Below are 9,268 nucleotides of genomic sequence, written 5' to 3'. Positions count from 1 at the left end.
CTTTTGTGTTGCATTGGGGTCCTGCATTTCTGCCCTTGATCCCTCCGGTTGTCGTCCGACCCCGAGGGGTTGTGTTTTGTTTCCCTCTGGTACTTGAGTCTGGAGTGGTTTCTGCTCTCGCTGCTTGGTTGCCCGACGGCCAGTGTTGCTGTGTTTAGAGACTGGGTCTTTGTACTACTGTGTCAACTTGTTTGTCACTTTTGGTCCTGTCCGTTCTGGTCCTTTGCCTTCTCTCTCCTCCCTGTGTTGGTGGGTGGTGCAGCATCTCTTGCAGGCCTATGTGACACAGGGTTCTGTGGTGTCTGCAGAGGTGCAGGGTCGGTCTCCCGGGGGCCTCTGTCTGTCTCTTGGGCGTTTTTTAAGTTGGGTCTCCACTGTCAGTGTCTGTAGGGCTGCTGCCTGGTCCTCTCCACACCTGTTCTTGGATCGCTGCCAGGTGGTGTTGGGTGGTCCTTCTACGGGGGGCTTTGCTGGGCGGTTCTCTGGGCTGGGTTTTCTGGCTAGTGTAGATCTCACCTTTTGTGCTTCCTCTTGGGTGTTGTCCAGCTGTTTTTGTTTTTGGATTACGCCTACTTGTTTGGCCTTGTCCCTTTGTCTGTGGTTTCTTGTGAGTTTCACTTCTTAACTCTGGTGGCGAGGAAGACTTACAAGGAGGTAATGCCGGTTTCTTACCGGTAATCTTCATTTCTCCGAGTATTGTCTTACTTGCCACATGAGTTGGACTCCTCCTTTTTCTATGTGTCGACGCGTTCGCATTTCAGCCTCCACTTTCCTTATGGCTTCTACTGTGGCCCCACTCATCGGTGACGGGATCCTCAGTATCCTTGTGTCTTCTGGGGTAGACCTGGCATTCTTAGTTTATCTCCTCCTTTCATATCAAGGGACTGGCGCCAGTCCCTTGATATGAAAGGAGGAGATTGACGGACGGTTACGGAGCACGGCGGTGGCAAATAGAACTTGGAAGAAATTAACCTGAGAGCACGAGGAGGTAAACTAAGAATGCCAGGTCTACCCCAGAAGACACAAGGATACTGAGGATCCCGTCACCGATGAGTGGGGCCACAGTAGAAGCCCTCCGGTTTGTTTGAAGTGAGACTGGGTTAACGTGGATGTATATACAGATTATATCCCCGTCCTGAGGAAGCCATAAGGAAAGTGGAGGCTGAAACGCGAACGCGTCGACACATAGAAAAAGGAGGAGTCCACCCATTGTTGGAATTAGAACATATTTTGTTGGCATTACAAATCAAGATAGAGTGCTAATACCCTTGTTTTGCCTATAGGATTACCTTCAAATGTATCACTAGGATCGAAAAGTGTACATTTTTATGAAATATTTTTAGGGGAAAAGAGTTTGGATTAAGCTACTCTATACATGAGTATGTATATATGTATTGTTTCGTAATGTATCTTTGTATTTATGTAACAAATGTGTTTAGTTTTGTGTACCATTCGTGTTGATGTTCACCGCTGGATATCTGTGCCAGTAAAAAATAATCATCAAAATTTGCCATAAGAAATAGGCTTTTTGCCAAGGTAATTAATAAACTCTTGTACAAAAAACTAAAAAATGATCTATCCCTCTATACCATTTGTTTATATATTCTAGAGGTTTCTATGCCCAGGTATAGGAGGGTTATTTGGGCATGCCCCTGAGTGTTCTGTTTGGAGTTTCCTTGCCATTTGGGCACGGTTTCTAACCATTTAACCTTTTCATGCTGGATACGAATGTTGAGGGGCGTTTTTTGAATTAGGAGGTGGGGCTAGGGCAAGGGAGAAGGCAAGAGATGCAGTGCTCGCTAAGTTTGCAGAAGGAGTGGGGCACAAAATGAATAAATAAATAAAAATACTCCTTACGAGACGCGGCATAATGGCTGGAGCTGCCGCCAGTGGAGGAACATAATAAATGTTTCCTCATATAATGCAACTGGTTCCCGAGTAAAGCGCTCTGATGCCCCATACCTTTGGGGCAAGTTTGTGCTAGAAAATGTTTCTTTCCCTGCGCGTAGCTACACGCGAGTATCCCAACTGCATATATTAAGCATTTGTTCTTATGGTAAACGAGAATGGAAGATGTTATGGCTTCGGATCTATTCATGGCTACTAAAGCAGCAGTCTCCAGTGTCGAGCACTCTAACTTTGGAGCATGGGGAGATCGGGCACCAAAAAAGCCGTCCTAATGCAGACGCATGATCTAAACATACTGGGTGTGGAATGGAAACCAGGTTTTGAGGTGCGCTGTCTCACACGTTGAATGTGATAAGTTCAAGTGTGCTGTTTGGGCAAAGTACTGTTGGTTAACTAAACACTGCGCAGGACACCCCTTCCAGTGCAGTGATAAACAGTATGATGTACTGTTGTGAAGAAGAATTTGTTTAAAAGCTGTGCCTGCGGTTGCGTTTCATGGCAAAAAAAACAAGTGGCTTATTTAACTTATTTGCACAAAGTTTAGGCAATTGTTTCTGAGAGCAAGCAAAATATTCTTTGGGCCTGCTATGACTGTTGGTATTGTCCTTGTGCAGGTTCTCACATGACTGTCGCTCGGTTGTTACAATGTACAGGTAAGCTTTTGCAGAGAAATAGCCCTAAGAGCTCATAGTGCGCATAAATACATTCAGTAAACAAGCGGCCCTGCGGTCGTGAAAGTGATCGCGCTCGCCATCAAACATCAAAGCGGCCGTGGGGCCGCGAAAGTGAAAGTAATCATGGTCAAGCTCGGCGCGCGCGCCCGCGCACATGCACTGCAGCTTTAGGCTGGCCTGGTATCACTTTTTGGAGCCCTCTCAAAAAGTCTCGCCAGACCAGCACATGCACTGGGTCAGGCGAGACCTAAAAATGACAAGAAGCGCAGAAGCGCGGAAGATGTGGGCTGCCGGAGACACGGAACTGAACATAGCGAAAAAACGCACACGGCCACCAAAAGCCCACAGCACCTGGTATGACCAGGCGGTCTCCCATCCAGGAACAAACCAGGGCCAACCCTGCTTAACTGCCGAGATCAGACGAGAGCAGGTGCTTTCAAGGGGGTATGGCCGTAGGCCCATAACGCAGACTGACACATAACAAACATCGACTCGCAAAGGCGAACACAAACGCCAAAGGCAAATACAAACAGGACAGTAGCATCAACTGGCAACCTGACCGGTGCACTGAGCGGGTGAGAGTGTGAGGAAACAAAAGGAATGCGAAAAACAAAAGTGGACAACCACAGCCGCAACTGCCGCAACCACACACAAGAAATCGGAGCGCACCTCCAACATGCCTCATCCAGACACACATACGGACAAAACGCAGAGCAGTAAAGCGACTTCTGCCCAGCCAGAACATAACTACCCCAAGAGACACAGAGTGAGGCGTGCATATCAAAGCCATAGCAAAGAGAAGAGAAAACAGCCAAGACACAGCAGTCTCAAGAATAGGGGTGCAAACACGAAGGGTGAGACTGAAAATGAGCAACTGTGCCCCAACATCCGTCGGGACCCCCCCATCCCTGCCATCAAAAGTACAAAGTGCACTGGGTGCCTATGGGTAGAACACGCACCCACCAGACACACACCAAGGATGGAGGAACAGGCAAAGAGAGCTGCATACAAATCGCCAGTGCGGAGAAAGAAGGGCACCGCGGCAACACTGACGAGTGACGGTGAGAACAGGCCAACAGATCAAATGCCCCACAGGGCAGCCACAAAGCCTGACCGCCTCCGCTCCTCCCGAGCCAGCAGTGTGACACGGGATAAAGGCCGGCACCAAAACACCCCCGGGGCCTCTCAGCGGCCCGAGGGGGGAGACAGCAATCCCAGACTGGGGTCCATCTGCTCCCTAACCCCGGTAGAGAAGCGGAAGGAGGGTGGGCGGGGCCGGAGCAGGAAGCGGAAGAGGGCTGCCCTTCAGCACTGAAGGGGGAGAAACAGTGTCACGGAAAACAGGGAACCTGCCGGGAGCACCACAAAGGAGCACTAGACAACCAAACAGCCCTAAGAACCGCTCCAAGATTGTGGTGTTTGGGGCCCTAGGCCCTCATGCTAGTAATCATGGACACAGACACGTAGTTGGATGGTGGGTTAACTGGCCACGAGCACGTGCGCTCGGCCCTTTTATTAGCCTAGTCACCTGACCCAGTGACGTAGGTGGTGGGTGGGTGTAAAGTGTAGAGCATACACTTATGAACACTAGAACGTGTCCATGCTAGGACACTACAAAGATGACCACAGCCCGGCCTGCCTGCCTGCCACAGGCTACACTGCTGCAGTGCCAAGCTTCACCCGGTGCATAGCTCCGAGCCATTCCGCTGCACCACCTGCACAGAAGAGCACCTGGGCCACTGTACGCCAGTGGCCTCTAACAGCCTGGAATTGTCTGAAAGACCAAGCAGCAGCCACAGCTGGCCCTTTGTACCGGCACGCAGCACAGAATAAGTAGCGACGTCCCCCGTGGTGCGGACTCAGAAGCCAGGCGGCCCTACGCAAGACCGGACCTGGAGCCCCTACACAGACATAGGTACCACATGCAGGGAGAGAGACCACCAACAGCCGCAAGCCCACGTCGCTAGGCAACCCTAAATCAAGTGGGAAGCTGGCCGTGAGAGGCGCCCTCCCCGGGGGCAGTACAGGTATCCGCAGTGTGCTGTGTGCTAACAGAACAACAGACGCGAGGGAGCGAATTGCGCCCCACGACCCCAACAAAGCAGCGTCCCCACTTCAGGACACAGACATACGTCCTAATAAAAAGAGGAGGTGAGCACAGCTGGACCCGGGAACACCCATGGGAGAAACCTAGTTCAGGTCACAGCATCGGAGAGGAGACCAAACAGGTGAGCCCGCTAGTGCAGGGCCGAACAAACACCAAGCGCCCACAACCATCAGAGCCAACTAGTGCAGAGCTGCAAAAACAACAAGCATTGGCATAGCCAATAGGTCTCGCCTTTGGGACCTCATAAGTTTTTAGCCATGCAACAGTTGCATAACTAAATACTTATAAGGTCCCAAAAGCGAGACCTATTGGCTATGCAAAGCGGCCCTGTGGCCGCGAAAGTGAAAGTAATCACGGAAAAGTGCATCGCGCGCGCCCGCGCACATGCACTGTAGCTCTAGGCTGGCCTGGTAGCACTTTTTGGAGCCCTCTCAATAAGTCTCGCCAGACCAGCACATGCGCTGGGTCAGGCGAGACCTAAAAAGGGCAGCGCGAGGGCCACTTGCCACATGGTGGGGAAAAACCCAATGCATGAGCCCCCTATAGCAGGGACTTCACCCCAGGGTCGTGGGACCTGCTAGAGCAGGACATCGACACAACTTACCTGAAACACGCGCTGGAGAATCTGCAGCGCAGAACAAAGAAAACAGGAAGTGGGTTGGGTTGACCCTCCCCTTATACTGGGTCAAGGGTGACAGTGGTCGGCCATGTTGGGGAGGGATGGGAGGCATGGGATGCTAATTTGCTTTGGATGGTTCTGGTGTGGACCTAAAGCTCACTTCCTAACTCTGGTGGCGAGGAAGACGTACGAGGAGGTAATATTGTTTTTAGACACAATCTTTCCCATTCAAGACACATTGAATTCTTGTTGCATTCTGGGTGTTTGAGTCCATAACAGTAAAGCTACTAGCTCCGGATTGTAATGTATTGCAGTCAAACTGTCAGACATGGGCACTTATCAGATCAAATTGCTGCATCGCTCGCCAGTCACTTAGATTTCCTTTTTTGACCCAATTAAACCATTCCTGTGTACGACATAGCATAGGCATTTCACTAAAGTCGAAAAAAAGAAATTAGCGCATTAACTTAATATAAGTAAGGAAATTTAAATATAACGCAAATAAAACAAGAGTACTTTAGAGGCTGTGGTGTTATGGCATGGGGAACCAGGTTTGACTCTCAGGGGCAGATCTACAAGAAAGTGCCGCAGCGTGGCACCGCAAGCCCTTTGGCTGCACCATGCTGCGGCACTTTCAGAGCACAGGAATGCAGCATATTTACAAGAATATGTCGCATTCCTATGCTCTCCCCTGTGCTGGCGCACAAACAGCTGCCAAGCGCCGGTGCAGGCACCCTTGCACCATGGTGCAAGGATGCCTGCGCCATGGGGAGATTGTTTTTGTGCAGGAAGGGGCACCTTCCTGCACAAAAACAATCACTAAAGTGTTTTCCTCTTTCAATGCGTGCTGTAGAATGCAGCACGCATTGAAACAGGAAAAAACAAAGAGAAATTAAAACATTTCTCCTCGTTGCGCCTCCCTTCACCACCTCTAGGGTGGCGTAGCATTCAGACGCATCTCCAGATTTACGATTTCTCGTAAATCTGGAGATGTGTCTTGTTCCATGGGTGTTGCGTGGGAACACCCACAGCAACACCCATGGAACACCCCTTCAAGGCAAAGTGCTGCGTGTGAAGGGGCCGTATGTACAAGGAGAGGAAAAGTCATGCGGGGTGGCTTTTCCTTCCTTGTAAATATGGAGGAGCCCCCTGCGCCACCAGTACGTCACGAAAAGTAATTTAGTAGTGGTGCAGGGGGCTTGTAAATCTGCCCAGTAGTGTCGATTCTACGTCCTGTATTCTGTGCAAATCACACTCCCCTTGTCTTGTGTAATGTAACTGGCTTTAAAGTAAAGCACTACAGGGCTAATTAGCGGTCGATAAAACTGCAAAAACATATGTTTTGGTGAAAAATATTGAATTCCCTGGTTTAAATAGGAGCGCTGTATTCCAGCATCTCTGTCTCGCAGCTCTCACCTGCGCGCGTAACAACTGAACCATGCTGTCCAGTGCCACAGTGCAAGTGCTCCCAATTGTAAATTAATGTATAATTTGTGATTCCATGATTGGTTGATTTGGTTTACCTGTCAGACCCTAGTACAGTGCACCAGGAGTGCCCAGGGCTTGTAATCCAAATACTGCTGGTGGGCTTGCAGCACTGGTTGTGCCACCCACAGAAGCAGCCTGTAAAAATGAGTCTAAGGTCTGCCATTGCAGAGCCTGCGTACAGTCGGGTACTGTCATGCTGACTGGGCAAGTGCACCCACTTGACAGTCTCTAAACCTTCCCTTTTCTTCATATCAGACACCCCTATGGTAGGCCCAAGGGCAGGGTGCATTGTAAGGATAAGGTAGGACATGCCCTGGTGTGTGTGGCATGTTCTAATAGTGAAGTACAGCCATTTTCGTTTTTTCACTATTGCAAGGCTCCATAGGCCAGAATTGGCAGTTTGGTTATTACATCTTATAATCCTAACTGACTCAGAGAACATGGTAGAAATTCAAATTTAGTATGCCTGAACTTAGGATGATAAAATACATCTTTTAGTGAAGTTGGTTTTAACATTCTGTGTTTGAAAATACCACTTTTAGAAAGTAGGCATTTTCTTGTCTAACCATTCAAACCTGCCTCTGCTAGGCTGTGTATTCCTTTTTCTGGAGTTTGAGTGACAGGGCTGGGGAATTCCAGAAGACAAGGTGAGGTGTCCCAGTGGTGAATAGAGAGATCTGCATCCAGATGGGTGGGAGGAGTTGCACCTGGGACCTGAATAGGGCTGTGCCTGCCTTCCACAATGCTGGCTCCACCTCCTGTGGAGCGGCTGATGTCTCTGCCCTGCACAGTGAATGAAGAGGAGGAATCCTGTCAACAAAGTGCTCCAGGGCTGTACTTGCCTTCCACAGTGCTGGCTCCACCTCCTGTGGGGCGTCTAATGTTTCTGCCCTGCGCTGTGAAAGGAAAGGAGAAGTCTGGTAAACAAAGTGCTCAGGAACTGGTTTGGACTGGGCAAAGGCCCCTCTGCCTTCAGAGGACACAGGATTTCTGGGTATAAATATTGGGACCCTGATCCCAAGAATTTAGATCACTTTGGGAAAACAAGAAGAACCTCTGCTGAGGGAGGAACCAGAAGAACCTGAGGAGGAAACTATCCCTGAACCTGGGGGATTGGCCTGCAGTGGTTGCCTTATTGCCAAAGAGAGGAGAAAGGAACTTTGTGTGTACTTTTGCTCAACTTGTAAAGGATCTCCAAGGGCTTGGAATAGAGCTTGCCTCCTGCTGAAGTCTCAGGAACAACAGACTTCACCCCCTAGCTCCCCAGAGTTCTTTGGAAGTGCCTGCTGCTGTTGTTGGGCCTTCTGAGGGACTGCATGTCGCAAGAAGCTGGAAGCGCGACTCAAGAAGGAGAAGTGTGCCGCCGTCGGAGCTGTTGTCATCACATCTCGTAAAGTGTGTCACCGCTGCAGCATCGCATCGAGCGGAAGCATCTCGCATCATCCAGGAAGTGTCTCGCAACGCCGAAGAAGCATGTCGCCATCGCAGCCATCGTAGCTGATGCATTGCACCGCATCAAGAGAAGAGTCTCGCATCGAGGAAGAAGCGTGTCGCCATCGTAGCCATCGTAGTTGTCGCATTGCACCACATCAAGAAAAGCGCCTCGCATCCATGGAGAAGCGTGCCGCCGTCGGAGCTGCTGTCGTCGCATCATGTAAAGGGGTGTCGCCGCTGCAACATCGCATCGAGTGGAAGCGTCTCGCAACGTCGGAGAAGAGTGCCGCTGCCAAGGCCGCTGTCGTCGCATCGCGTAAAGTGTGTCACCGCTGCAGCTGAAGCATCGAGCCGAGTCTTCTCGCAACATCGGATAAGCGTACCGCATCTGAAAGATCTTCACGTCTTTATTTCTTCGCACCAAAAACTTCATCGCATCAACATCGTTGCAACACTTTCGTTGCCCTGCGTGTCGCATCTAAAAGGTACATTGACTTAAAGTGTCGCATTTAAGAACTAAAGAGAACTAAGCAAAATTCTACCATCTAAAGTAACAGTATTGTGTATTTTTGTCGTTTAATGGTCTTGTGGTAAATCTATATAAAGAATACTTATTTTTAATATAAAACCTGTGTGGTGTCCATCTGTAGTGTTGTCATTTGATTCCTGTATGTGTTCACAAATGCTTTACACACGGCCTCTAAGATAAGCCTGTCTGCTCGTGCCAAGCTACCAAGGGGGTGAGCAGGGGTTATTTTAGGAGTGTACCCCCTTACCCTGACTAGAGGAGGAGGTCCCTATTTGTCACAAGTGCATACCTGTGCCAACTAGAGACCCCCAAGTCTAACAATTGGCATACAGCAGAGGATGCAGGGAGGCGTCATAAATGACAAGATTTTAACAGTGAGCACCCTGAGAGAGGACATTGGCCAGTGACTAGTGCTATCATGAAGAACACAGCTGAGAGTGGGCAGCCCTGCCTGGTGCCCCCTCCCCCACCACCTAACTGTCAGAAATGATTCACCCATTTTCACTCAC

At 49.8% G+C, this 9,268-nt stretch overlaps 1 pseudogene; it reads right to left on the bottom strand.

Moving 5' to 3' along the window:
* Window positions 1-2,921: 2,921 nt before the first annotated feature.
* On the bottom strand, window positions 2,922-3,040 carry LOC146812223 (5S ribosomal RNA; annotated as a pseudogene).
* Window positions 3,041-9,268: the final 6,228 nt, after the last annotated feature.

This window comes from Triturus cristatus, chromosome 7 (genome assembly GCF_964204655.1).
Source record: "Triturus cristatus chromosome 7, aTriCri1.1, whole genome shotgun sequence".
Taxonomy (NCBI): domain Eukaryota; kingdom Metazoa; phylum Chordata; class Amphibia; order Caudata; family Salamandridae; genus Triturus; species Triturus cristatus.
This window is presented reverse-complemented; position numbering and strand designations above follow the sequence as displayed.